The sequence below is a fragment of the Dryobates pubescens genome, chromosome 16, assembly GCF_014839835.1.
Source record: "Dryobates pubescens isolate bDryPub1 chromosome 16, bDryPub1.pri, whole genome shotgun sequence".
NCBI lineage: Eukaryota > Metazoa > Chordata > Aves > Piciformes > Picidae > Dryobates > Dryobates pubescens.
Window position 1 is genome coordinate 3678404 of NC_071627.1, and position 26612 is coordinate 3705015.

Genomic DNA, 26612 nt, shown 5'->3' on the forward strand with positions numbered 1-26612 from the left:
TCCCAGTGCCTCTGCTCGCTGTGCTCTTTGCAACCTGCATGGAGCTTGAGGGGTTAATGTGGCCCTGGGAACTAGCCCCAGCATCATGCATGAGGACACAGTCAGCTCCTCTCCTGCCAGGCAGAGCCAGGGAGCCGAGAGCAGGGCAGCTCCTGTGCAGCCAGACGCGGCGAGTGCTGGGACAGTCACAGGTTATAAAGCAGCTCTGGCAGCTGGCCATAAAACTGCTCCTTCCTGGGAGACACCCAGGCGTCTGGTGTCAGCCTGACACAAACCATTTGGCCAGGGAAAAGCCTCCCTGCCGGTGGGGCTGCAGGAGTGCTGATGCTGTGAGTGAGGATGGGAGCACGGCAAGAGGAGCTGCCAGTCCTGCCCTGAGCAGCAGCAAACCTCTGTTACCAGCCCTGGCAGCTGTTCCCTGGCCCTGCTGCTTCAGCCTGCCCTGCTGCTTAGCCATTGAAGGCAGCAGGTTTATCAGCAAGGTCAAGCCTGTTTGGACTGCAAGGTGTCTCCTGGTGTCTGGCACGTGAAACTACCCTGACCTGCCCTTACTGTCCCCCTCTGTGCTCTGGGTGCCATGACACACAATCTCTGCCCTGCACCTCTGCTTTGGGTTACCAGCTGCTGACAGGAGGCTATAACTCCCTCCGCATCCCTGTGAGCACTGCAGCTCTTCTCTTCCCCCATCAATAGGGAGCCACAGCCTGTGGCTCACAGGGCAGAGGAGGCTGCAGCTGCTGCTCTGTATGGGCTGTGCCTCTTATAGTGAAGGGCAGTCCAGAAGAGAGTGTGGTGGTTGTTGGTCCCTGTGCCACACAGAGTGGCATTCAGTGCTGGTGGCAGAGACATGTGGAGCTGTGCCATGTCAGCCTGCAGGCTCCATATGCCTTCAATGGCTCTTTCCCCAAGGAGGGTGGAGAATGGGGCACCAGGAAGGTGGAAGATCTCCATCCTTGGAGCTTGCTGGGCAATGTGGCCAGCAGGAGCAGGGAAGTCATTGTGCCCCTGTACTCAGCACTGGTTAGGCCACACCTTGAGTTCTGTGTCCAGTTCTGGGCCCCTCAGGTTAGGAAGGATGTTGAGTTGCTGGAAGGTGTCCAGAGAAGGGCAACAAAGCTGGGGAGGGGTCTGGAGCACAGCCCTGTGAGGAGAGGCTGAGGGAGCTGGGGTTGCTTAGCCTGGAGAAGAGGAGGCTCAGAGGAGACCTTACTGCTGTCTGCAATTACCTGAAGGGAGGTTGTAGCCAGGTGGGGGTTGGTCTCTTCTCCCAGGCAAGCAGCACCAGAACAAGAGGACACAGTCTCAAGCTGTGCCAGGGGAGGTTCAGGCTGGATGTTAGGAAGAACTTCTTCCCAGAAAGAGAGATTGGCCATGGGAATGTGCTGCCCAGGGAGGTGGTGGAGTCACCATCCCTGGAGGTGTTTAGGAAGAGCCTGGATGGGGTGCTTGGTGCCATGGTTTAGTTGATTAGATGGTGCTGGGTGATAGGTTGGACTTGATCTTTGAAGTATTTTCCAGCCTGGTCTATTCTATTCTATTCTATTCTATTCTGTTCTATTCTATTCTATTCTATTCTATTCTGATGGGGGTGTGACAAAGCCACTGTGGTGTGAGCACATGGAACGGAACAGGCACTTGTTCTAACAGCCTCTCTCTACCAGGATCTCTCAGACCCTGAGTCACCCTCTGCTGGATGGGGATTGTGGCAGTTCTGCCAGGCCAGGAGGTGGAGGATCGGCTCCTCCTAATCTCATGGTGCATACTCAAACAGTTCATTCAGCTTCATGCTCCCAGGGAGTTCAGCTTCACTTCCCACATCCACCCTAGCAGTGTGCTGGCTGCTCTTGGGCCACCTCCTTTCAGCAGCTTTGAAACAGGAAACCAGGGCAGGGGGAAAGATCAAGTTTTGGATAAGGCTTGGGGTGCTTTCCAGCACAGGAAGCCAAGGCAAACCATTCTGGAAACCAAACATAAAGCAACCCAAATGATGGGTTGAATGCAATGATCTTGAAGGTCTCTTTCAACCTGGTCTGCTCTATTCTATTCTATTCTATTCTATTCTATTCTATTCTATTCTATTCTATTCCCAGAACCCCACCAAAGGTCACAGGCTGCTGCTGAGACCCTACTGAATGTGCTTGTCTGCAGCAGGGACAGACTTCCATTGCTTTCCCTCCTTCCCTCTCCCAGGGATGACAACTTTGTTGTTTCTCTCCCTCTCAGGGTGTGGAGCTCTGGGAGCACTTGGGAGAGCTCTGCTTCTGTTGCTAATGCAGGTTGGTCGTTTCCATCTGAGCCCAGAGCTGCTGGGCTTGCCCTGTTGAGAGGATCACCAGCTCCTGGGACACTTTGCCAGAAGAAAATGCTTCCAGATAGGGTCCGCAGCCCACTGGGAGCAGCCTGAGCCAGCTAAGAACTGGCACAGTGCCCTGCCAGGGGAGTCCAGTTGGGATAATTTCAACAGGTCAGCAGAGGACCATAGGGCTGGAAAGCAGAGCTGAAGGCACTGCTGTTTCTCCTGCCCATGGCTTATTCAGAGAAGGGAGGGTTCAGGTAGAAGAGGCCTTCCAGTCTGGCAGTGGGCAGCAGCAGATTTAGACAGAACTGCTCAGAGTTGCAGACTGGTGTGAGCAAAGTGCTGCTTTGGAGCTGGGGGTGATCGGGTGGGCAGGGACTGCTTCCTTCTCTTCCAAGGCTGACAGCATCTACCTTGGATGTTTGTCCCAGGAAGCCCATGGGAGCTGTACCAAGCATTGCAGGTAGGGTTTCCTGGTTGCTCAGCTGGACACTGTTACAGGTCTGGACTAGGTCTTAGCTCTTAGCTGTACATAAGTTTTCCCAGAGAGTTCAAGGGGTGGACTGTCCAAGGGGCTGTACAGAACAGAGAGAGATTTGTTTATCCTATCCCACAGGTCTGCAGAATTCCTATGGCATCTGGGGACACAGCCTGGTTTTCTCTCTCTCTTTTGCTTGCTGCTTTCCCTCTGGCTCTACTTCTGACTTTGTTGGCATGGCCTGATGGTTCTTGTTTGGGGGTTTGGTAAGGTACAGCAGCAGGACAGATATAACTTCTTAGCTGATACAGAGCCCTCTGCACTATGGTCCAGGGGGTCTGGGTCTGTACAGGGGGTCTGTGCAGGGGGGGGTGTACACAGGTGTGTGTACAGGGGGTCTGTGCAGGGGTGTGTGTACAGGGGTGTGTATACAGGGGGCTGTACAGGGGTGTGTGTACTGGTTTGTGTGTACAGGGGGTCTGTGTACAGGGAGTTCTGTACAGGGGTGTGTGTACAGGGAGTCTGTACAGGAGGTCTGTACAGGGTTGTGTGTAGAGGGGTGTGTGTACAGGGTGTGTGTGCAGGGGGTCTATGCAGGGGTCTGTACAAGGGTATGTGTACAGGGGGTGTGTGTACAGGGGGTCTGTACAGGAGGTCTGTACAGGGTTGTGTGTACAGGGGCCTGTGTACAGGGGGTCAGTCCAGGGGTGTGTGTACAGGGTGTGTGTACAGAGGTGTGTGTACAGGGGATCTGTGCAGGGGGTCTGTACAGGGGTGTATGTACAGAGGTGTGTGTCCAGGGGGTCTATACAGGGGTGTGTGTACAGGGTGTGTCTACAGAGGTGTGTGTACAGTGGGTCAGTGCAGGGGTCTTTGTACAGGGTGTGTGCACAGGGGGTCTGTACAGGGGGTCTGTACAGGGGTGTGTGTACAGAGGTGTGTGTACAGGGGTGTGTGTACAGGGGGTCTGTACAGGGGTGTGTGTACAGGGGGTATGTACAGGGGTGTGTGTACAGGGGTGTGTGTACAAAGGTGTGTGTACAGGGGGTCTGTACAGGGTGTGTGTACAGGGCGTCTGTACAGGGGGTCTGTACAGGGGGTCTGTACAGGGGTGTGTGTACAGGGGTGTGTGTACAAAGGTGTGTGTACAGGGGGTCTGTACAGGGTGTGTGTACAGGGGGTCTGTGCAGAGGAGTGTGTACAGGGTGTGTGTACAGGGTGTGTGTACAGGGTGTGTGTACAGGGGGTCTGTACAGGGTGTGTGTACAGGGCGTCTGTACAGGGGTCTGTGTACAGGGATGTGTGTACAGGGTGTCTGTGCAGGGGTGTGTGTACAGGGGTCTGTGCAGGGGGTCTGTGCTGAGGGTCTGTACAAGGGAGTGTGTACAGGGTGTCTCTGCAGGGGTGTCTGTACAGGAGCGTATGTACAGGGGTGTGTGTACAGGGGTGTGTGTACAGGGGGTATGTACAGGGGGTCTGTACAGGGGTGTGTGTACAGAGGGTCTGTGCAGAGGGTCTGTACAGGGGTGTGTGAACAGGGGTGTGTGTACAGGGGGTCTGTACAGGGTGTGTGTACAGGGGGTCTGTACAGGGGGTCTGTACAGGGTGTGTGTACAGGGCGTCTGTACAGGGGTCTGTGTACAGGGATGTGTGTACAGGGTGTCTGTGCAGGGGTGTGTGTACAGGGGTCTGTGCAGGGGGTCTGTGCCGAGGGTCTGTACAAGGGAGTGTGTACAGGGTGTCTCTGCAGGGGTGTCTGTACAGGAGTGTATGTACAGGGGTGTGTGTACAGGGGTGTGTGTACAGGGGGTATGTACAGGGGGTCTGTACAGGGGTGTGTGTACAGAGGGTCTGTGCAGAGGGTCTGTACAGGGGTGTGTGAACAGGGTGTCTGTACAGGGGGTCTGTACAGGGGGTCTGTACAGGGGGTCTGTACAGGGGGTATGTACAGGGGTGTGTGTGCTGGTTTGTGTGTACAGGGGGTCTGTGTACAGGGAGTCTGTACAGGGGTGTGTGTACAAGGGTTCTGTGCAGGTTTGTGTGTACAGGGGTGTGTGTAGCGGGGTGTGTATAGAGGGGGTCTGTACAGGGGTGTGTGTACAGGGCATCTGTACAGGAGGTCTGTACAGGGTTGTGTGTAGAGGGGTGTGTGTACAGGGTGTGTGTACAAGAGGTCTATGCAGGGGTCTGTACAGGGGTGTGTGTACAGAGGTGTGTGTACAGGGGGTTGGTGCAGGGGTGTGTGTACAGGGTGTGTGTACAGGGGTGTGTGTACAGGGGTGTGTGTACAGGGGGTCTGTGCAGGGGGGACTGTACAGGGTTGTGTGTGCAGGGGGTTGGTGCAGGGGTGTGTGTACAGGGGTCTGTGTACAGGGGGTCTGTGCAGGGGGACTGTACAGGGTTGTGTGTACAGGGGGTTGGTGCAGGGGTGTGTGTACAGGGTGTGTGTACAGGGTGTGTGTACAGGGGTCTGTGTACAGGGGGTCTGTGCAGGGGGGACTGTACAGGGTTGTGTGTGCAGGGGGTTGGTGCAGGGGTGTGTGTACAGGGGTCTGTGTACAGGGGGTCTGTGCAGGGGGACTGTACAGGGTTGTGTGTACAGGGGGTTGGTGCAGGGGTGTGTGTACAGGGTGTGTGTACAGGGTGTGTGTACAGGGGTCTGTGTACAGGGGGTCTGTGCAGGGGGACTGTACAGGGTTGTGTGTGCAGGGGGTCTGTACAGAGGAGTGTGTACAGGGTGTCTGTGCAGGGGGTGTCTACAGGGGTCTGTGTACAGGGGGTCTGTACAGAGGTGTGCGTACAGGGAGGTCTGTGCAGGGCTATTGGCTGGTTGCATAGGTAAATATGTTTCTCTCTATGTTTATTACCTTTTCTGCTCTTTTGTTTAGTTTGCTTTTGTAAACAATGCTTCAGTTTTACTTCCAGATTCTGTGTAGTGTAGTGGTAATGATTTTTGTTCTTGAAGTAAACACCAAATTGTTGTGTGGTGTGGTGCAATACCAAGCCACCCATTCCCAGCCTCCAAGCTGGTTGTCACTGTACTCTGAGGCTTGGCTTCATGCCCTGCTGTGACCTTCTGCTCTGAGATTATCACTCTGTGTGAGGATGTGGACAGCAGGGGGCTGGGGCCTGTGACTCTCTGTGGAGGAACCTTCACTGTGTGGACCAAAGGAGGACATGGCTGGCTGGAGTGGAAAGTGGCAGGACCAGCATGAAGCACTGTGTCCAGTTCTGGGCTTCTCAGTTTAGGAAAGATGTTGAGCTGCTGGAAGGTGTCCAGAGAAGGCAACAAAGCTGGGGAGGGGTCTGGAGCACAGCCCTGGGAGGAGAGGCTGAGGGAGCTGGGGTTGCTTAGCCTGGAGAAGAGGAGGCTCAGGGGAGACCTTCTTGCTCTCTACAACTACCTGAAGGGAGGTTGTAGCCAGGTGGGGGTTGGTCTCTTCTCCCAGGCAAGCAGCACCAGAACAAGAGGACACAGTCTCAAGCTGTGCCAGGGGAGGTTCAGGCTGGATGTTAGGAAGAAGTTCTTCACAGAAAGAGAGATTGGCCATTGGAATGTGCTGCCCAGGGAGGTGGTGGAGTCACCATCACTGGAGGTGTTTAGGAAGAGCCTGGATGAGACACTTAGTGCTATGGTTTAGTTGATTAGATGGTGTTGGATGATAGGTTGGACTTGATGGTCTCAAAGGTCTTTCCCAACCTGGTTAATTCTATCTTATCCTATCCTATCCTATCCTATCCCATTCCATTCCATTCACTTTCTAGCCCTCCAGCAAGCCTTCCTGCAAGGAAGCAAGGTGCTGTAGCCCCAGACAAAGAGCAGTTCAGCCATTAGATTATTTACCAAAGCCACAAAGGCCTGAGGAGCAGGGCTGAGCTGTTGCTGCTCAGGTGGAAAGCTTAGGTAAGTAGGCTGCTGTCGGTGCTTCAGTCCTGCAGACTCACCCTCAGGCAAGACACTGCACCTGCAATGGTGTAAATCACTTTGGCTGTCCCTAGGCCCTGCTGCCAGGCCTGTCTTTTGCCTCTGGCTTCTCTCCATCCCCTGGATGCAGCAGCTCAAAGCAGAACACCTCTGTCTGGTGTGCTGTCTCCAGGAGAGCTCAAGCTCCTGCCTCCTGGTTGCAGTGCTGACCTGCCCAGTCATCACCCGCTCGCAATGCCTGCTGTCATTTGCTCTCTGGGGCTTGCTGAGCTCATGGTGGCATCTTCTGGGGCCAGTGAGGGCAGACCATGGTGTGAAAGTTGTCTCTTTTCATCACACTCCCCAGGCATGTGCAGGGGGTTCCTGTGTGTTGGCAGACAGAAAGGAAACCCCCTGCATGGCTCTGGGCTGGGAGGTGTCTGGGAGCTCTGTCTGTTAGCTCAGATGCAGCTTAGTGAGTTGTCTGCTTGGCAAGCAGCACTGAGTACACAGTTTGAGGGAGGACAGAGAGAACTGCAGGATGTGTCCCTCAGGCCAGCCCAAAGGGCACACTTAGCTCCATTACAGCAAAGGGAATCAGCACTCCTGAGAGCTGGGGAAATGATTCCCACAGGATCTGATTGGGAATATTTTGCTCAGAGCATTGCTTCTCCTGCAAAGACCTTCTCCAGTCTCATTCCAAGGCAAGTTGTGGATCAGCTGAGCAGAGGTTATGTCCTTTGGTCAGGACATTGGTGCAGCAGGGAGGACTGAGGCTTGGTTTGCCAGAACAAGGAAACAAAGGGAAAGGCTTTGTAGAGCCAGAGTCACAGACTGGGTTGGGTTGGAAGGGACCTTCAAGATCATCCAGTGCCAACCCCCTGCCATGGGCAGGGACACCTCCCACCAGCCCAGGCTGCTCAAGGCCTCATTCAGCCTGGCCTCCAGGCAGGAGGCAGCCACAGCCTCCCTGGGCAGCCTATGCCAGTGTCTCACCACCCTCACTGTCAAGAATTTCTTCCTCATCTCCACTCTCAATCTCCCCTCTCCCAGCTCAAAGCCATTGTCCCTCATCCTGGCACTCCCAGCCCTTGTCCAAAGTCCTTCCCCAGCTCTCCTGGAGCCCTTCAGGTACTGGCAGGCTGCTCTAAGGTCTTCCTGGAGCCTTCTCTTCTCCAGGCTGAACAACCCCAACTCTCTCAGCCTGTCCCCACAGGGAAGGTTCTCCATCCCTCTGATCATCTTGGTGGCCTCCTCTGGACCCTCTCCAGCAGCTCCAGGTCCTTCTTCTGCTGGGGGCCCCAGAACTGGGAGCAGTGCTGCAGGTGGGGTCTCAGCAGAGCAGAGGTGCAGTCATCTCACTTGTCCTGCTGGTCACACTTCTCCTGATGCAGCCCAGGACACAGCTGCTTTCTGGGCTGCCAGCAACCACTGCTGGCTCATGTTGGGTGTCCCAGGTTGAGTTTCAACATGAATTGGATGCCAGGCACAGTGTGGCAGGACAGGACACAGCCTCACCCCTGTTCGCTCCTCAATCCATTTGGCCTTGAGATTTTTAGCTTCTTGCTGCTGGCCTGTGAGCACACAAATGATGTCATGGTAAAGCCATCACTGATGCAGAAGTGTGTGCCTAGTGGTACAGTTTTATGTGCTGGTAATTGCCATCCATCCCCAGGCTGCCTCTGTGCCACTGCTTGTCTGTGCAGGAGTGACTTCCCTGGGAGGTGTCATCAGGAGGGATGGTAGGAGTAGAAGACACTCAAGTGTGTCACAGGTGACCTTTTGCAGTTGGTTTTACAGCTGGCTTGTGTGCAATTAGTGTAAAGAGCTTCAGCACTGGAAGTTTCCTCCTGGAAGGGATCACAGAAGCGTGGAATCGCTGCGCTTGGAAGGGGCCTGGAAGATCAGAGGATTCAGAGGCTGGGAGAGACCTCAAGGACCACGACAGGTTGGACTTGATGATCTTTAAGGTCTCTTCCAACCTTGGTGATTCTGTGACTCTGTGACCATCCAGCCCAACCCCTCAGGATAAGAACAGAGTTGGAATGAGCTGGGCCTTAAACTGTCTGATGGAGGGTAATCCACCACCTGCCCTGGGAGTTCATTCTAGTGTCTCACAGTGGAAATGGTGGAAAAACAATTCCTGGCATCCAGTTGGCATCTCCCCTGCAGCAACTTGTGCCCATCAGCCATGGGACTCTGTACAAAGGGAGTCTCCCTCCTCGTGAGAGCTGCCCTGCATGTGCCTCTACATGGTTAAGAGGTGTCCCCTGAGCCTTCTCTTCCCCTGAGCCTTCTCTTCTCCAGGCTGCACAAGCCCAGCTCTTAGCATTCCTTCCCATGGCAGGGCTGCCAGGCCTCTGATCACTCCTGTGGCCCTTCTCTGCACCCTCCCCAGCCTGTCCCCATCCTTCTTGTACAGCAGGGACCAAACCTGTGCACAGTGCTGAATAGAATAGAATAGAATAGAATAGAATAGAATAGAATAGAATAGAATAGAATAGAATAGAATAGAAAAGATTGGAAGACACCTTTGAGATCATCGAGTTCAACTCACCATCCAACACCATCTAATCAACTAAACCATGGCACCAAGCACCCCATCCAGTCTCCTCCTAAACACCTCCAGTGATGGTGACTCCACCACCTCCCTGGGCAGCACATTCCAATGGCCAATCTCTCTTTCTATGAAGAACTTCTTCCTAACCTCCAGCCTGAACCTCCCCTGGTGCAGCTTGAGACTGTGTCCTCCTGCAGCCTGCCCAGTGCTGAGCAGAGTGGAACAATGACATCTTTATCCCTGCTGGTGACAGCCTGATTAATGCAGCCCAGCATCTTGGTGGCTTTCTATGCCCCTGCAGCTCACTGGTTGCTCATCTTGAGCCTTTTGTCTGCCAAGACCCTCCACAGTTCTACTCTCCAGCCGGGTGGCTCCCAACCTGAGCTGCACTCCTGGGTTGTGTGTTCCCAGGTGCAGGACTCTGCACTAGGCCTCATTCAACTTCATGCAGCTCCTGCTTGCCCTCTCGAGCAGCCTGTCAGGACCTCCCTGGAGGGTGGCTCTGCCTTTGGGGGTGTCACTACCCCACCTCTTTTGTGTCCTCAGCAAACTTCCTCAGGGTGCTCTTAATGCCAACACCTAAACCATGGATGAAGAGAAGGCCTTTGAGTCCAACCTACACAAGTGCAGGGCTTTGTCAGAGCAGCAGTGGTTGGGGGGGGAAGGGGACTGGGGTAGGAGGGGGGCAAACAGCCTGGGCTCAAGTGAAAGTCACCCCAGAGAAGGATTTGGAAAGCATTGCCAGAAAGAGATCCCTGCCACTTGCCCACCTTTGGCTGGAGCTCGGCCCTGGGCAGGAGCAGTGGCAGAGAAATGGCTCACTCAGGAGGCTAAGCTTCCCATAGGCTGGAATGTGTCACTGAAGGAGCTCAGAGTCACACTGTCCCAGGTAGCAATGACAGCAGGGGAGCTGACACCAGCACTGCAGGCAAGGCTGAGCAAGCAAAGAGAGGAGGGCAAGAGAGGGATAAGAAAAACACTGAGCTGAACTCTGCTCCAGAGCAGACTGGACATGTCCTAGCACACTGGTCAGGAGATAGACCCATAGAGTGGGCTGGGCTGGAAGGGACCTCCAAAGCTCCTCCAGTCCAACCCCCTGCACTCAGCAGGGACATCCTCCACTAGAGCAGGTTGCCCAGAGCCCTGTCCAGCCACCTTGAGTATCTCCAGGGGTGGGACCTCAACCACCTCCCTGGGCAACCTGTTCCAGTATTCCACCAAGATGGTGCGAGGCTGCTTCCTAACAGCTTTCTCAGCTGTTGCTTTCTTTCTTCTGTCTCAGAAATTATGCCCCAAACTATATTAATCCCTTCTGGCAAGGGCCTGGCTCTGGAGAGCATTACCTCAGCTTGTAGGACAAGCAAGAGTTGGAAGAGATGTGCCACTGAGACTAGAAGCAGAAAGAAGCAGAAGACACCATGGGGTAGGAGACTCTCTATGGGTATTCCCAAGTCCTTCAAGTTGGAAGAGATGCTGCTACCTGTCGTGCAGGCCCTGTGAAGGCTCTTGGTCTGCAGAGAGAGACTGCAGCTCTCCAGTTTTCTGCTCTGTCAGGATGCCACCAGCTCCCCAGGCCATCAGCTTTTCTGGGAAGGGTAATGGAGCTTGTGTGGACTCTGCAGATAGTCAGTGCTGGGGCAAGCAGGGCAGCTGCTGAGGCCACATCTGGAATATTGTGCCCAGTTCTGGGCCCCTCAGCTCAAGAAGGACCTCAGGGAACTGCTTGAGAGAGTCCATCCCAGAGCCCCAAAGCTGCTGCAGGCAGTGGAACATCTCCCTCTGAGGCCAGGCTGAGGCAGCTGGGGCTTGGTGCTTGGAGCAGAGGAGCCTGAGGGCTGCCCTCATTGCTGGGGATCAAGATGTGCAGGGCTGGAGCCAGGCTCTGCTCAGGGATGTCCAAGGACAGCACAAGGGGCACTGGGGGCAAGCTGGAGCAGAGGAGGTGCCATGGGAACAGGAGGGCAAACTTTGTCCCTGTGAGGGTGGCAGAGCCTGGAGCAGGCTGCCCTGAGAGGCTGTGGAGTCTCCTGCTCTGGAGGCTTTCCAGCTCTGTGTGGATGTGCTCTGTGTGCCCTGCCCTGGGTGCTCCTGCTCTGGCAGGGGGCTGAGCTGGATGATCCCTGGAGGTTCCTTCCAACCCCTAAGGTGCTGTGGCTCTGTGCCAGAGGACACCACCTGCTTGTGTTGCTGGTCTGGGCTGTCAGCTTTGCCATGGCCACACTGAGCTCTGTCTTTGCAGCTGTGGGCCCAGGCTGACATCTAAATGTCCTTCCCCTCCCTAGCATCCCTTTGCCTGTGCTTCAAGGTCCATCTTCAGCTGCTTCCCGGGGCTGCAGAGGTTACAGCTGCAGCTGCAATTGCTCCCTAGGGTTGGGCACCGGGTGCTGTCTGTGGCTCTGTTGCCTTTGTGCCTGTGGGTGGTGGTGGGTGTGGGAAGAAAGTTACCTAGAAATTAGTCCTAGAAGGAACTCTTTAGGAGTGCTGGGTCCAGTGGCCTCAGTAAGGTCTGGTTTGGCACAAGTGATCTCCCAGGAAGTTTCCTCACCAGGTAGAGAGCTCACAGCTGCTGCAGCTTTCAGCTCTCTGCTCTCCTGTACCTCTTCAGGACACTCTCAGGCTCCTGTTCTGTCTTCCTCCTTCTACTTATTCCTGACTTGAGCTTGCTCTTCTCTCTGCCTTTACTCTGGCATTAGCTGGGTGCTTTCTGGAGGCAAACCACCACCTGCAAGGCCTGTGGGCATTTCTGCAGAGGCTTTGGAGCTTTCTGGAGGTATCATTTCTTCTGCAACATGCTGCAACATCCTCCGGGCAGCCACACTGACTCCAGTGAGCAGTAGGGTTAGAGAGGAGCACAGGGCACAGGAGAGACTTTGAGCCTGGGTCTGGGCCTCTGCAGACCTCTGTGACTGCTACCATCTCTGCATTGCTGCCCTCCTCTGAAGTACAGATGAAATCAGACAGGAGAGTCAGAAGTTTTGGGGAGGAGAAACCCAGACCCATGCCCAGCCCAAGCAGCTGACTCCTACCTGTTTCTTAAGTAAAAAGGCTGATTTTTTTTTTTAATGTAGTTTCTTTTTCCCTGGTTTCTAGAAATGCAGAGTTCTTCCTTACCTGAATGTAGGTCCAGCCACCAAAGCTACTCCTCGCCAATGCAAGGCAGTTCTATGAGAGGGAGAGGCTTGAACAGAGCTAAAGGAAGGGCTGGGGAGCTGCAGGAGCACCCTGGGGATGGCACTGGTCTGCTGCTAGCCTGCCTGGTCTGAAAGTGGCAGCCTTGCTGCTGCAGGGAGGGGGTTGTGGATCCTGGCCCACCCAGACTGCTGGGGTTGGGTTTGTTCCCATGCTGACTGCATCCTGCAGCCTCCAGGACCTGTCCTCTCAACTGACCCCCTTCAATATGGGGGGTCCCTGCTTCACACCCCCTTGCCTGTGGCCAAAACTTGAGGAAGGATTTCAGTTGCTGGCCATTTCCCTCTGATGCCCTGAGGACCATTTGGCCTCAGGAAGTGTTGGTGGGTCCTGGAGTCACATCAGGCCTTGCTTCCCGCTGCAGGGCTCTGGTGTGGAGCCACATGGCTTAGCCTGAAGCAGTTTAGCAGCAGCTCCAGGCACCCACATCAGCTCTACCACCACAAACCAGAATCTTTCCCTGTCTGTGGAGGACTGCCTGCCTGGCTGCAGGGCACTGGAGTGACCTCTTGTCTGTGGTGATGGTGTGCTGTGAGTGGCAGAGCAGGATGCTCCCATGCTTGCCTGGGAGGAGCAGGTCTAGGGCAGTTCCATGACACCTACCTGGCACTGGGTTTTGGCTGTTTTGTTTCCTAGCTGATGGCACAGAGTGCTCTGGCCTGGGCCCTGCCAGCAGCTCACTGAGGACACAAGATGGGGTGGGTATGGTGAGGAACCTGCCAGGCTCCTGCCAGGAGCTGTGCTGCAATTGTCAGCTCCCTGCAGCTCTGCTCAACGTTTTGCACCCTCCCTGTGCCTGCCAGCATTGCTTGGGGCCAGGCTATCCCTGCTGTGAGCAACCTGCTTCAGGTGGAGGTGGGAGGTGTGTGACCTGCAAAGGCCAGGTAGCCCTGGTGCAGGCAGGGGGAAGGCTGGCCCTTCACTTCCCTTTGATTTCACTCCCTGAACAAGAGAGCCTGGCCTGGGGGCTCTGAAGGTAAGGCAGCAGCTGTGCAAGCTGCTCCTGCAGCACTAGATGCCAGGGGCTTGGTGCAGGGTTCAGGGTCCTGGCTCAGTCTGGGGCCAGGAACAGAGAGACGAGACTGAGGCAGGTGCACCATCTCCAGGGACAGCTCATAACAGCAGAGCAGCACAGCATAGCCTTTGCCTCCAGACCTTCCAGGAAACACCACAACGATGTGGGAAACCTCCTCTGGCTCTCCTTTATTCCACAGTCCCCTGTGCAGACTCCCAGAAGCAGGAGCAGTGCTCCCTGCTGGCTCCCCTGGAATGGATTTCTGCTCTATCTGACCTGCCTTGGGAGTCCTCAGCTGCAGAAGGCATAGGGAAATGAAAGCATCACTACTTGGCTCCTGCACCAGCTGAGGAGGACAAAGGTGGACTGGGCTGCTGACTGCCGCCCCAAAAGCAACTCTGTGCTGCTTGGCTTGCTTTTGTCAAGAGTGTCCAGGTGGCAGCTCTGCAGTGCTCCTAGTGCAGAGAGCACAGTGACCCTGCAGTGCTCCTAGAGCAGAGGGCACAGTGACCCTGCAGTGCTCCTACAGCAGAGGGCACAGTGACCCTGCAGTGCTCCTAGTGCAGAGAGCACAGTGACCCTGCAGTGCTCCTAGAGCAGAGGGCACAGTGACCCTGCAGTGCTCCTAGTGCAGAGAGCACAGTGACCCTGCAGTGCTCCTAGCACAGAGGGCACAGTGACCCTGCAGTGCTCCTAGAGCAGAAGGCACAGTGACCCTGCAGTGCTCCTAGAGCAGAGGGCACAGTGACCCTGCAGTGCTCCTAGAGCAGAGAGCACAGTGACCCTGCAGTGCTCCTAGCGCAGAGAGCACAGTGACCCTGCAGTGCTCCTAGAGCAGAGGGCACAGTGACCCTGCAGTGCTCCTAGAGCAGAGGGCACAGTGACCCTGCAGTGCTCCTAGCACAGAGGGCACAGTGACCCTGCAGTGCTCCTAGAGCAGAGGGCACAGTGACCCTGCAGTGCTCCTACCACAGAGAGCACAGTGACCCTGCAGTGCTCCTAGAGCAGAGGGCACAGAGACCCTGCAGTGCTCCTAGAGCAGAGGGCACAGTGACCCTGCAGTGCTCCTAGAGCAGAGGGCACAGTGACCCTGCAGTGCTCCTAGCACAGAGGGCACAGTGACCCTGCAGTGCTCCTAGCGCAGAGGGCACAGTGACCCTGCAGTGCTCCTAGCACAGAGAGCACAGTGACCCTGCAGTGCTCCTAGCACAGACAGCACAGTGACCCTGCAGTGCTCCTAGCCCAGGGGCACAGTGACCCTGCAGTGCTCCTAGCCCAGGGGCACAGTGACCCTGCAGTGCTCCTAGAGCAGAGGGCACAGAGACCCTGCAGTGCTCCTAGAGCAGAGGGCACAGTGACCCTGCAGTGCTCCTAGAGCAGAGGGCACAGTGACCCTGCAGTGCTCCTAGAGCAGAGGGCACAGTGACCCTGCAGTGCTCCTAGCGCAGAGGGCACAGTGACCCTGCAGTGCTCCTACCACAGAGGGCACAGTGACCCTGCAGTGCTCCTAGAGCAGAGGGCACAGTGACCCTGCAGTGCTCCTAGCGCAGAGGGCACAGTGACCCTGCAGTGCTCCTAGAGCAGAGGGCACAGTGACCCTGCAGTGCTCCTACCACAGAGGGCACAGTGACCCTGCAGTGCTCCTAGAGCAGAGGGCACAGTGACCCTGCAGTGCTCCTAGTGCAGAGAGCACAGTGACCCTGCAGTGCTCCTACCACAGAGGCCACAGTGACCCTGCAGTGCTCCTAGCGCAGAGGGCACAGTGACCCTGCAGTGCTCCTACCACAGAGAGCACAGTGACCCTGCAGTGCTCCTAGCACAGAGGGCACAGTGACCCTGCAGTGCTCCTAGCACAGAGGGCACAGTGACCCTGCAGTGCTCCTAGCCCAGGGGACACAGTGACCCTGCAGTGCTCCTAGCACAGAGGGCACAGTGACCCTGCAGTGCTCCTAGCACAGAGGGCACAGTGACCCTGCAGTGCTCCTCGTCCAGGGGCACAGTGACCCTGCAGTGCTCCTAGCCCAGGGGACACAGTGACCCTGCAGTGCTCCTAGCCCAGGGGCACAGTGAGGTTTCCCAGGGAATCCTTCTACACAGGGCTCTGTTTTGCTGCATTAGCTGCCTGGGTCCCTTCCTGGGCTTCTGAGTCGTGGTCCTGACACTGCCACGCCAAAGATGTGCGGCTCAGAGGTGCTGAGGTGCCTTGAGCCACCAGAGCAATGGCTGAAAGATGCTGAGGTTCTCATGGCTGTGCCCAGAGCTTGAAGTGCTGAGACCTGAAGAGAGCCACTGAGGGGCAGGTTTCTGGGCCCCCACCGTGGGCTGCTGGTGGAGCAAGCAGAGAGATGTGGTACAGACCAGCCTCAGTGTGAGTGTAGGGCATCACATGAACCTCAAGCTCTTTAACACGGGTTGCAGAGCACAAGAGCTGGGAGGTGAGTCCTGCCACGTTTGCTGCAGGAGCAGGATCCTGTTGAGCTGGAGGAAAACATTTTGTTGTGCCGCCCTCCGATAGCACTGTCAAGGCCTTTGAAGGCACCTGCCAGAGGCTGTCTAGCTCCTGTGCTCACAAACCTCTCACCCAAGAGCCCACGGGGAATAAAGGGAAAGGCTACAAACACATCATTAACTCTGGAGAACGAACAGAGCTAAGCTGAAGATCTCCCCTAGGGGTAGCAGAGTTTAGAGTAATAGAATCATAGAACCACAGAACTGCTGAGGCTGGAAGAGATCATCCAGTCCAACACTGACCCAGAGCTCACAATCCCCCACTGCTGCTCAGCCACTGCCACTGCACCACATCCCTCAGCACCACGTCCAGGCAGCTTTCAAACACCTCCAGGGCTGGGGACTCCACCACCTCCCTGGGCAGCCTGGGACAGGGCCTGAGGACCCTTGCTGGGAAGGAATTGTTCCTAATATCCAACCTGAACCTCCCCTGGCACAACCTGAGGCTGTTTCCTCTTGTCCTGCCACTTGTTGCATGTGAGAAGAGACCAAGCCCCACCTGGCTCCAGCCTCCTTTGAGGGAGCTGCAGAGGCTGCTGAGGTCTCCCCTCAGCCTCCTCTAATGAAGACTAAACACCCCCAGCTCCCTCAGCCATTCCTCACAGCACTTTGAGTTCAAGGCCCTTCCCCAGCTTTGTTGCTCTTCTCTGGACCTGCTCCAGCCCCTCAATGACCTTCCTGTAGTGAGTGGCTCAAAACTGACCTCAGGATTTGAGGTGTGGGCTCACCAGTGCCATCAGCCTCTAAAGAGCTTGTACAAGATGTCCAAACCTCTGCAATGGTCTCAATGGGCAAGAATTAGATTGGATGTGAGGAACAAACTCTCTATCCTGAGGGTGGTGGAGCACTGGAACAGGTTGCCCAGAGAGGTGGTTGGGGCCCATCCCTGGAGATATTCCAGGTAAGACTGGAGAGAGTCTGGCTGGAGAGCAGTCCTGAAGAAAAGGCCTTGGGGGTGCTGGGGGATGAGAAGCTCAACAGGAGCCAGCAGTGAGCACTTGCAGCCCAGAGAGCCAAGCAGAGCCTGCGCTGCAGCAAGAGAAGTGTGGCCAGCAGGGGAGGGAGGGGATTCTGCCCCTCTGCTCCACTCTGCTGAGACCACAGCTGCAGCTCTGGGTCCAGTTCTGGAGCCTCTGTGCCAGGAAGGAGATGGAGGTGCTGGAAGGTGTCCAGGGAAGGGCCAGGAGGATGAGCAGAGGGCTGGAGCTGCTCTGCTCTGGAGACAGCCTGAGAGAGTTGGGGTTGTGCAGGCTGGAGAGGAGAAGGCTCCAGGGAGACCTTCTTGTGGCCTTCCAGGATCTGAAGGGGGCTACAGGAAAGCTGGGAAAGGACTTTTGAGGGTGTCAGGGAGTGATAGGACTGGGGAGATGGATCCAAGCTAGAGAAGGAGAGATTTAGGTTAGACATTAGGAAGAAGTTGTTCCCTATGAGGGTGGTAAGAGACTAGCACAGGTTGCCCAGGGAGGTGGTGGTAGCCAGGCTGGATGTGGCTGTGAGCAACCTGCTGCAGTGTGAGGTGTCCCTGCCCATGGCAGGTGGGTTGGAACTGGCTGAGCCTTGAGGTCCCTTCCAACCCTGACAATTATATGATTCCATGATTCTGTATTCAAGGAGAGGAGGGACAGGGCTCTGGACAACCTGATCTAGCTGGGGATGTCCCTGCTGACTGCAGGGGGTTGGACTGGGTGACCTTGGGAGGTCCCTTCCAACCCAGACCGTTCTATGATTCTGTGATCTTGATTCTGTGATCGTGTTTCTGCACTCCACATGCATGCAACTGGGATAGAAGTAGTAGGACAAGATCCAGTGAGAACCTGTCAAAGGAAAGAGAGGTCTCAGCCTCTGCCTGCCCAGTGAATGCTTCCCAGTTGTAAGGATGAATGCTTGTTCCTGACTGTGTGCACACCTGGCTCGTGTTCAGCAGCAGGCTCAGAGCAGTGACTGTATCTTGGCAACTTGCTTTATTTAGCTGCAGCCTGCAAACACGGGGCTGCTCCTGCCTTTCCCTCCTCAGATGTCAGCCTGACTTTTAAGTGACAGATTTCCCAAGCTCTGGAACCGTCAGCATGCCATGAGCAACAGCCTGCAGCTCAGATGAAGCTGGAGGTGGTGGGGGTTTCTCTGCTTTGATTTAGCTGGATGCAGAGAAGCATTTTTTAACCTGCTCAACGTGTGCTGTGAAACTGAGACTGACCCTGCTGCTTCAGAAGATCTCCTCCTCTGCTATGGTCTCTGCTCCTTTAACTCCAAATCCTCTGCCAAAGGTTTTCTGCCTCCCGGTGTTTCTTAATGGTCATCTGGGAGCTCTAAGCCCTCAGCTTTGCTAGCACAAGGTTACAAAGTCTCTGACCAAGGGTCCTGACAAACGGAGACAAAGACACTTTTAGCCTCACTGCTTTGCCAGGAGAGGAGAAGGAGTCAGACCTCGCCCAGGTGTGGCTGCAGTCCCACAGCAGCAGTGGCTCTGCTGGCACTGCCAAGGCAGTGCGGGGCTGGGAGCAGCAGGGCAGCGGCTGTGCGAGGCAGGCCGGATGGGACACGCGGGGCCAGGCACAAGCTCCTGCTTGCTCCGAGGCAGGGGAATGTTTCTGTGTGTGGAAATGGCCCTGCTTTGATTTCCCAGCCCTCCCCTGCTGCCTGTCGTGATGGCTGCCAGCTCCTCTCGTCTGCCTTGCTCCGAGGAGCCCGCTGGAGAAGGCGGCCTGGGTAGCTTGGCACCGAGGCGGCAGGGTTAGCGGCTGCCTTGCCAAGTGCTTTGCTTTTGTCTCCGTGGCTTGGGGAGGGAGGGTGATTTGTGCTCTCGGTCACTGACAGGTCTCAGCTGACAGCTCCCTCCTCCTTTTGTACAAATTGCTTGCAGAGCAGCTAGTTGAGACATGACAAAGTTTTGAAAGAGAGAATTCCGTTTCCCATGCGGCTGCCATGGGAAAGGTCACAGCTCCGGCCCCGCTGCCGCTCAGCTCGGCACACAGAGCTGGCAGCTGGGCAAAGGCTCGGGGTGGCACCAGGGCTGGGGAGAGCAAACCCACCTCGGTGCTGCTGCCAGACAGGGTGGGCCTTGCCCAGCGGCTCTGGGCAGGGCCGTGGCAGCACATCAGCTCTGCCTGGCGCTGCCTGGGTCCGTGGGATGCCCTGGCTGTGTGTGGTGAAGGCTTCACCTGCGCAGCGTTAACCTGGTGCTCCTCTCACCTGGCTGCTCTGGCATCAGCATCACTCCTTGGTTCCCATAAAAGCATCTGGCTGATTTGGCATCGCCCCTGGGGGTCCCTAAAAGCAAACCCACGGAGGATGTTGCAACCACAGAGCAGCAATGGACTCCGGGGGTGCTTGGCCCCTGTGCAAGTCCTGGTTTCTGAGTTCTTCCCATGAACAGTGCAAATCAGACAGTGCCTTCAGCTCCCACTTGCAAACAGTGCCACTTGTGGGGCTGCCTGCAGGCCAGCAGATCCTGCTCTGCCCCCACTGTCACTCACAGAAAGCAGGGCCTTGCCTTCTGCATTGCTGAGCTGGCTGCCAGCGACCGATGCCACAGCAGCAGTCAGGCTGAGTCAGGCTGGTGCGGAGCGAGTGCCAGCTGCAGCACTGTGCTCAGCAGCCACGGGGGAGGCCTTCCAGCAGCTAACAGCACTGCTTCCAGCAGCCCTGGATGCCTGGCACCTCCCTGCATGCAACAAAGACATCCATCCAAGGCAGCAGAGGGCCTCTGAGGCTTTGGATCCCTTGCTACAGGAAGGGCATTGAGGCACTGGAGCCTGTCTAGAGAAGAGCACCAAGGCAGGTGATGGGTCTTGAACACAAGTTCTGTGAGGAGCAGCTGAGGGAGCTGGGGGTGTTCAGTGTGGAGAAGAGGAGGCTGAGGGAGACCTCATTGTTCCCTACAGCTCCCTGAAGGGAGGCTGCAGTGAAGTGGGGGCTGGCCTATTCTCCCAGGTAGCAAGTGTTAGGACCAGAGCAAAAGGACTCAAGTTGCACCAGAGGAGGCTCAATGTGAGGAAAAAAATCTTCACTGAAAGGGTCATCAGGCGCTGGCCCAGGCTGCCCAGGGAGGCGGTGCAGCCCCCATCCCTGGAGGAGTTTAAAAGATGTTTGGATGAGGAGCTCAGGGCCATGGTCCAAGAGTTGTGCATGGGGAAATGTTAGGCCATGGCTGGAGTGGATGTTTCCCAGCCAGGTGGTTCTGAGTCGAGGTCCTCTCTGGCCAGGAGACCATTGCTGCAGAGACCTCAGGCTTATGACAGTGGACTCTGACAGCCGTGGCTTTGGGAAGGAATCATCTCCTTCACTGTGCTGCTTAGGGGACAGGAGGATTTTCCTAGCAAGCTGCTGCCTCCATTGCAGACCTGCAGCTGTCACAGAGCTCTGTGCTGGGCTTAAGCTCCCGCATGCTGCTTTCTGTGGTGGTGGCACCAGGAGCAACCACATCGGCTCCAAAATAACTGCAAGTGTCTACAAGCTCCATCCTCTAGCACTGCTGTGGGCCTGTGGTCCGTGCAGGGATTTGGGCTCCTGGCACTTTTGTGTTCCTCCTATTCCAGAGATTCTGCTTGGCTGGAGCGTGAGGGATAGCATCACGGCCCTGCTCCCAGACTTCCTTAAAATGGTGCTCCACAAGTGCTTGTCTGCTGACTTCCTCTTGCTTCCAGCTGCTTAGTTGCCTTAAAAGGCAACAGAAAATTCCCAGAGCAGGCAAGGTGTGCCCAGAGGGCTGCTAGCTTTCTGTGAACGAAAGCAGAGGGACCTGCTCCAGTAGGAAGCAGACTGGGAAGTGTCATTGATCCAAGAGAGGCTGAGCTGAGAGTCATTGCTGTGTGTCTGTCTGCATGCCCCTTGCATGGCTCACTCTGTCCTTGAGGAGCTGGAGCTGAGCATCAGCACTTAGAGCATCAGTCACAGAATCAGAGTGCTGCTTTCTCTGCAGTTTCTCCTGTTCATTCACCTCTGCTCCCAGCACCACTCAGCTGTGCCTAATGATTCAGAATGTTCTGGGTTGGAAGGGACCTCCAAAGCTCATCCAGTCCAACCCCCTGCACTCAGCAGGGACATCCTCCACCAGAGCAGGTTGCCCAGAGCCCTGTCCAGCCTCACCTGGAATATCTCAAGGGATGAGGCCTCAACCACCTCCCTGGGCAGCCTGTTGCAGTGTCCCAGCACCCTCATGTCCCACAGCTGGGCACTTGGGTGCTGCAGCAAGATCTGTTCTGTGTGTACTGGAGATCCAGAGGCTGCTGAATGTGTCTTAGTGGCTAATCCAGATCACCCAAGGTGATTTCTGTCTGTGAGTGGCTGCAGCAGCTCAACTTCCCTTCTAGGGAAATTCCTGTGAGGAGAGGAAGGAGGAGGTGAAATGTGAACCAAATCTGCCTTGGCTCCTTGGCAAGACTGGGGCTAGGGGACTGCAGTGCTGAGAGCCTGGGTGGTTGCAGAGGGGATGTGTGTGAATCAGAGCTCTGCCAGGGTGCCAGGATTAGAAGAGATTTTCATGCAAAGGAGAAGGTGACTCAGGTCCACTCAAATGATCAGGGGAAATTGGCTTTTCTTCCTTATTGAGTGCTGGTGTTAAATGCAGCAAGACTCTCATGCTGTTACCCCAGTGTGAGCTGTAACAGTGCTGTCCTCCTGACTGGAAAAGCTGCTCCCTTGGTGAGTTCCTAGGAGCCAAGAGCTGCTGGGACTAGGGAGGTGGTGGATTCCCCATCCCTGGAGGTGTTCAAGAGGGGAATGGATGTGGCACTTGGTGTCCTGGTTTAGCCATGAGGTCTGTGGTGACAGGTTGGACTTGATGATCTTTGAGGTCTCTTCCAACCTTGGTGAGTCTATGATTCTGTGAAAAGGCTTTGATGAGAGCTTTGAGATAGAGCACTGCAACTGTTGTGTCTCTGGGCTGGAGCAGCAGACATCTCCCATTCTGGAGGGGCTGGTGAGCAGCTCCAGCTCAGCTGGGTGTTCTGTGCTTCTGAAGCTGTTCCTGTGGTGGTTAGACCTGGACAAATGAAATCCAAACCTGGCTGGCTGACTCCTCCTACCCTGGTTTCTCCCTGAAATGTAGCTCTGCTGGATGAAGCCTTAGGAGGGATTTCTGCCTGCTTTTGGTGGTGGATGAGAGATCTGTTTGTTTGGCAGGCTTTGTTGAAGGTACCACAGAATAGATCTGGTTGGCAGAGCCCTCCAAGCTCAGCCACTCCACCCCTCCACCCAGCACTGCAGGCTCAGCACCAAACCATGTCCCTGAGCACCAGCCCCACAGCTGCTACAACACCCCCAGGGATGCTGACTCCAGCACTGCCCTGGGCAGCCTCTTCCAATGTCTGAGAGCCCTTCCAGGGCAGAAAGATTTCCTGAGCTCCAGCCTCAGCCTCCCCTGGGGCAGCTTGGAACCATTGCCTCTGCTCCTGTCCCTTGCCACCAAGGAGCAGAGGCTGCCCCCTCCTCACTCCACACAGCACCACAGAGTGGTTTGAGTTGGACCTCCAAAGCTCACCCAGTCCAACCCCCTGCACTCAGCAGAGACATCCCCAACCAGAGCAGGTTGCCCAGAGCCCTCTCCAGCCTCACCTGGAATAGCTCCAGGGATGAGGCCCCAACCACCTCCGCGGGCAACCTGTTGCAGTGCTCCAGCAGCCTCCTGGTGCAGAACTTATTCCTTACATCCAATCTCCATCTGCTCTGCTCTGGTTTGAAGCCATTGCCCCTGGTGCTGTCCCTGCAGGCCTTTGGGAACAGTCCCTCTGCAGCCTTCTTGTAGCCCCTTCAGGGACTGGGAGGCTGCTCTGAGGTCTCCCTGGAGCCTTCTCTTCTCCAGGCTGAACACCCCCAGCTCCCTCAGCCTGTCCTCATAGCAGAGCTGCTCCACCCCCCTGATCATTTTTATGGCCTCTTCTGGACCCTCTCCATCAGGTCCAGGTCCTTCCTTTGCTGAGGGCTCCAGAGCTGGATGTAGCACTACATGTGAGGTCTCAGTGGAGCAGAGTGGCAGAATCAGCTCTTTCCATCTGCTGGCCACAGATCCCCTTCAGGGAGCTGTAGAGAGCAAGGAGGTCTCCCTCAGCCTCCTCTCCAGCCTGAACATCCCCATCTCCCTCAGCCCCTACTCATTGCCGAGGTGCTCCAGGCCCTTCTCCAGCCTCATTGCCCAGCTGAACTCTGCAGTTCAGGGCTGTGCCAGGGCAGCTGACAGGGTGATGCCCACTGGAGGGGAGCAGAGCTCGGCCCTGTGGGCTGCAGCCGGTCACCAGTCACGGCGAGCGGGCACCTGTGCCCATGCAGAGACGGGTTAGGAGGTGAAGGTCTGGTGACTGCTGGCAGCCAGGCAGAGGCAGGATGGGAGGTGGCTGGGCAGAGCTGTGGGGATTGTCACTCAGGTGTAACGTTCCAGGAGCTGTGTGGGCATCGCCGGCTCCCGCCGGGCATGTTTAGGCAGAGGGAGAACTCACCCAAAGACAAATGGAATTCCACAAGTGTGTGAATGGCAGCAGCAGCAGCCTCGTAAAGTGAGCTCAGCAGCCCTGGGTGGAAGTGGCCCTGGTGCCTGCAGGTTGGGTGTGGTGCTGGGGGCCTCGCAGCAGACATTGTCTCGGAGGAGTTGGTGATCTTGAACGCGCCGGGCACGCGCCGCCGGGCAGCCTGTGTCTTATTAACGCAGTCTGTAACTCATCATCCTGGGGAAGGGAAGCCTCCTGCTGGGGCAAGGGGGGAGGCAGCGACCCTGAGCGGGAGCCACTGAGCGTGGAGGAGTCAGTGATCCACGGCAGAGTGACCCCGAGGAGCCCAGGCTCTGCTGCCTGCCCATGGCTGTGCCACACCAGCTCCGTGGCTGCAGGGCAGGCTCAGCCAGATCAGAGCAGTTCAGGAGCCTGTGGGCATCTCCCTCTTGGATGGGCAATGACCTCCCCTGTGCTGCCTTACCCTGATCTGGCTGCAGCAGGGAGCTCTCCTGAGAGCATCCCTTCTCCTTGCCATGGTGAATGGAGTTGCTTTCCTCTAAGGTGAGCAGCAGGAGACTCTCGTCAGGGACAGGGTCTGTGCAGCCCTGGAGCAGGAAAATTCCATTGGGCTTTGACTTTAGGTTACAACTTCTGAAGAGAAGTACAATGGATAAGTTTGGGTAACTAAGGAAATGGAGCTGGGAGGATGTTGATACTGGAACCAGACCTTATAGCAGCCTACAAGAAAGTGGGGAGACACTGGCACAGGTTGCCCAGGGAGGCTGTGGATGTCCCTTCCCTGGAAGTGTTCCAGGCCAGGCTGGATGAGGCCTTGAGCAACCTGGGCTGGTGGGAAGTGTCCCTGCCCATGGCAGGGGGTTGGAACTGGATGAGCTTTGGGGGTCCTTTCCAACCCAACCATGCTGTGAGCCCAGGAGTCAATGATGCCACACAGGTGCAGAGGGATGTGACATTTACTCACTGTCAGTATTTCTCTTCAATTCTGTCTTATTAGATGATCTGTTTAATTCAGAGATTTGCTGTTTGGCTTTTGTTACTGGGATTGAGGAAGAGCCCAGCAGCAGCTCTCCCTCTCTCCCCTCAGCTGGTGCAGAGCAGGTCGTATCAAAACCCAAACAAGATGTTTGTGGGGTTTTTGTGTGATCAGAGAGCTGTTTGCTAACAGGGTTTGGAGATGGCTTGGCTCTGGCAAGTCCTGGCTTCCTAAAGAATTGCAAATGGTGGAAGGGGAAAGTAGATGAGTTTAGGTGGATTTGGGCCTGGGATTGCCCCTTGCATAGGCTGAATGTCATCTACCTGCAGGAGACTTCAAGGAGCCTCCTAAGACCGTGGAGTGTCCAGCAGCCCAGGCCTAATTCAAAGCACTGCTCAGATGAGGAGAGGACAGCCAAGTTGTGAGCCCCTGCAGAAGGGAAAGGGGAGGTTCAAAACCTGGTGGGAGGGCAGTGGGACTCTAGGAAGTTCTCATTGGAACAAGGAAGTGTCTCAGTTTCTTGTAGTGAAAGGAGATGGCCTCAGGGTCTGTTCCTAGGCTGCAGCTCACCCTGGCCACCCAGCCTGCCCAGCCTCCTGTCCTGGGCTGTGGTATCCAGCAGTTCACTGCCACTTATGCACAAGAGCTGTCCCCTGCTTCAGCTGACCAGGCTGGGATTTCACCCTGGGTCACTTGACCTGCAGAGGGCTGGAGTGAGGATTCTGGGAGAGGTCCACTCACCAAACTGTCTCCAAATGCTCCTGGGTCTGTCCCTTCCAAACTCCCCTCTGAGTGCCTGGGAAAACAGGGTCTGGAGGAGCAATTAGTAGCAATCCCCCAGACTTACTTTGTGGCCATGCCTCCAACTCTCTACACAAACAAGAGTTTCAAACAGGCACCCAGGGCTTTTCAGGCTCTGGAGAAATCACCCTGCAGGACTTCCTGAGTCAGCATTGACTACTCAGCCCCATACTTAGCTGGAGGGACCATCTCCATTAGGAAGAAGCTCTGCTCCATGAAGTTGCTGCAACACTGGAAGAGGTTGCCCAGGGAGGAGCTTGAGGCCCCATCCCTGGAGCTATTCAAGGTGAAGCTGGAGAGGGCTCTGGGCAACCTGATCTAGTGGAGGATGTCCTTGCTGAGTGCAAGGGGGTTGGACTGGATGAGCTTTGGAGAACCTTTCTGTCCCAGACCATTCTATGGTCTAGAGGAAGGCTTGGGTCAGGCCCTAACTGCCTAGGGAAGGTGCTTTAGGCAGGGTGTAGCTGGGCTGCTGGTGTGAGCACACAGTGCTGCTGTTGCTAGCTGGTCAGAGTTTGCCTAGCCGGCTGCTCTGGGAGGCTCTCATGTTCATCACTAACTCCAGCTCTGTAGTGGTGTTTGAGGGCTGCCCTGCAGGGAGAAGCTGCTGGCAGCACTTAAGTCAAGCTTCACTTGAGTTACACAAAGTCCTGTGTTGGCTCTGCAGCTGATGGGGATTGAAAATGCATTGTGTTCCCTCATGTGCTGAGCACAGGCTCTCAGCCAGGCTTCCTGGCTGCTCCTTTGCCTGCCTTTGCTCCCCCTCTGCCTTCTCCACTCAGTGTACTGCTCTCAGTGTGTGGCAAGCAGTGCTTGAGCCCCAGCAGGTCTGCAAAGTCCTTGTGTTGTCAGCCAGAAGACTTGGTGGGACTCAAGCATCCACATCCCTCACTGCAGTGTCCCTGCTGGCTTGGGACCAGGCATCCCCTGCATCCCTTCTTCCCCTCAAAGCACAGTCTGAGCCCTTCTCTGTTACACCTTATCTCCCTGTGTTGTGAGCACATTGGCTCTGCACAGCCCCACCTGCAATCATGGCTCCTCTGGAGCTGCTCCTCCTTCCCATGACAAAGCAGTGCCCCAAGAGCCACAGAGCTCTCCACTGCTGTGTGCCCCAAGCTCTTCCCAACCTCACTGAGGACTGACTTGAAATCCCCTTCATACCTCCAGGTTTCTGGGTCAGCTGGTGCTGTGGTGAAATGGAGGTCCAGCAAGCTGCCTCCTCGTTGTGGTGGTTAAGCTGCTTTGGGGTCTAAGCAGGGACTTGACCACGATGCGAAGAGAGACCGAGGGCAGGGCAAGGGGTGGCTTTTCCCACCTTGCTCTCAAAGGATGTAGCCCTCAAAATCTGACCCCAGGTGGCAACCTTTCAGCTTGCACTGATTGCTGTGCCTGCTTTTCATCACAGAGGAGACAACATCAGGCTTCCCTCTGAAATCTTCCTGCCAG

The 26612-nt window shown here is 56.0% G+C and overlaps 1 protein-coding gene across 3 annotated transcripts in view; it reads left to right on the plus strand.

Annotated features, from left to right (window-relative positions):
- NRG2 (neuregulin 2) overlaps positions 1 to 26612 on the plus strand; it is a 221623-nt gene that overhangs the window by 62261 nt on the left and 132750 nt on the right. The gene's annotated exons all lie outside the window — the stretch shown is intronic.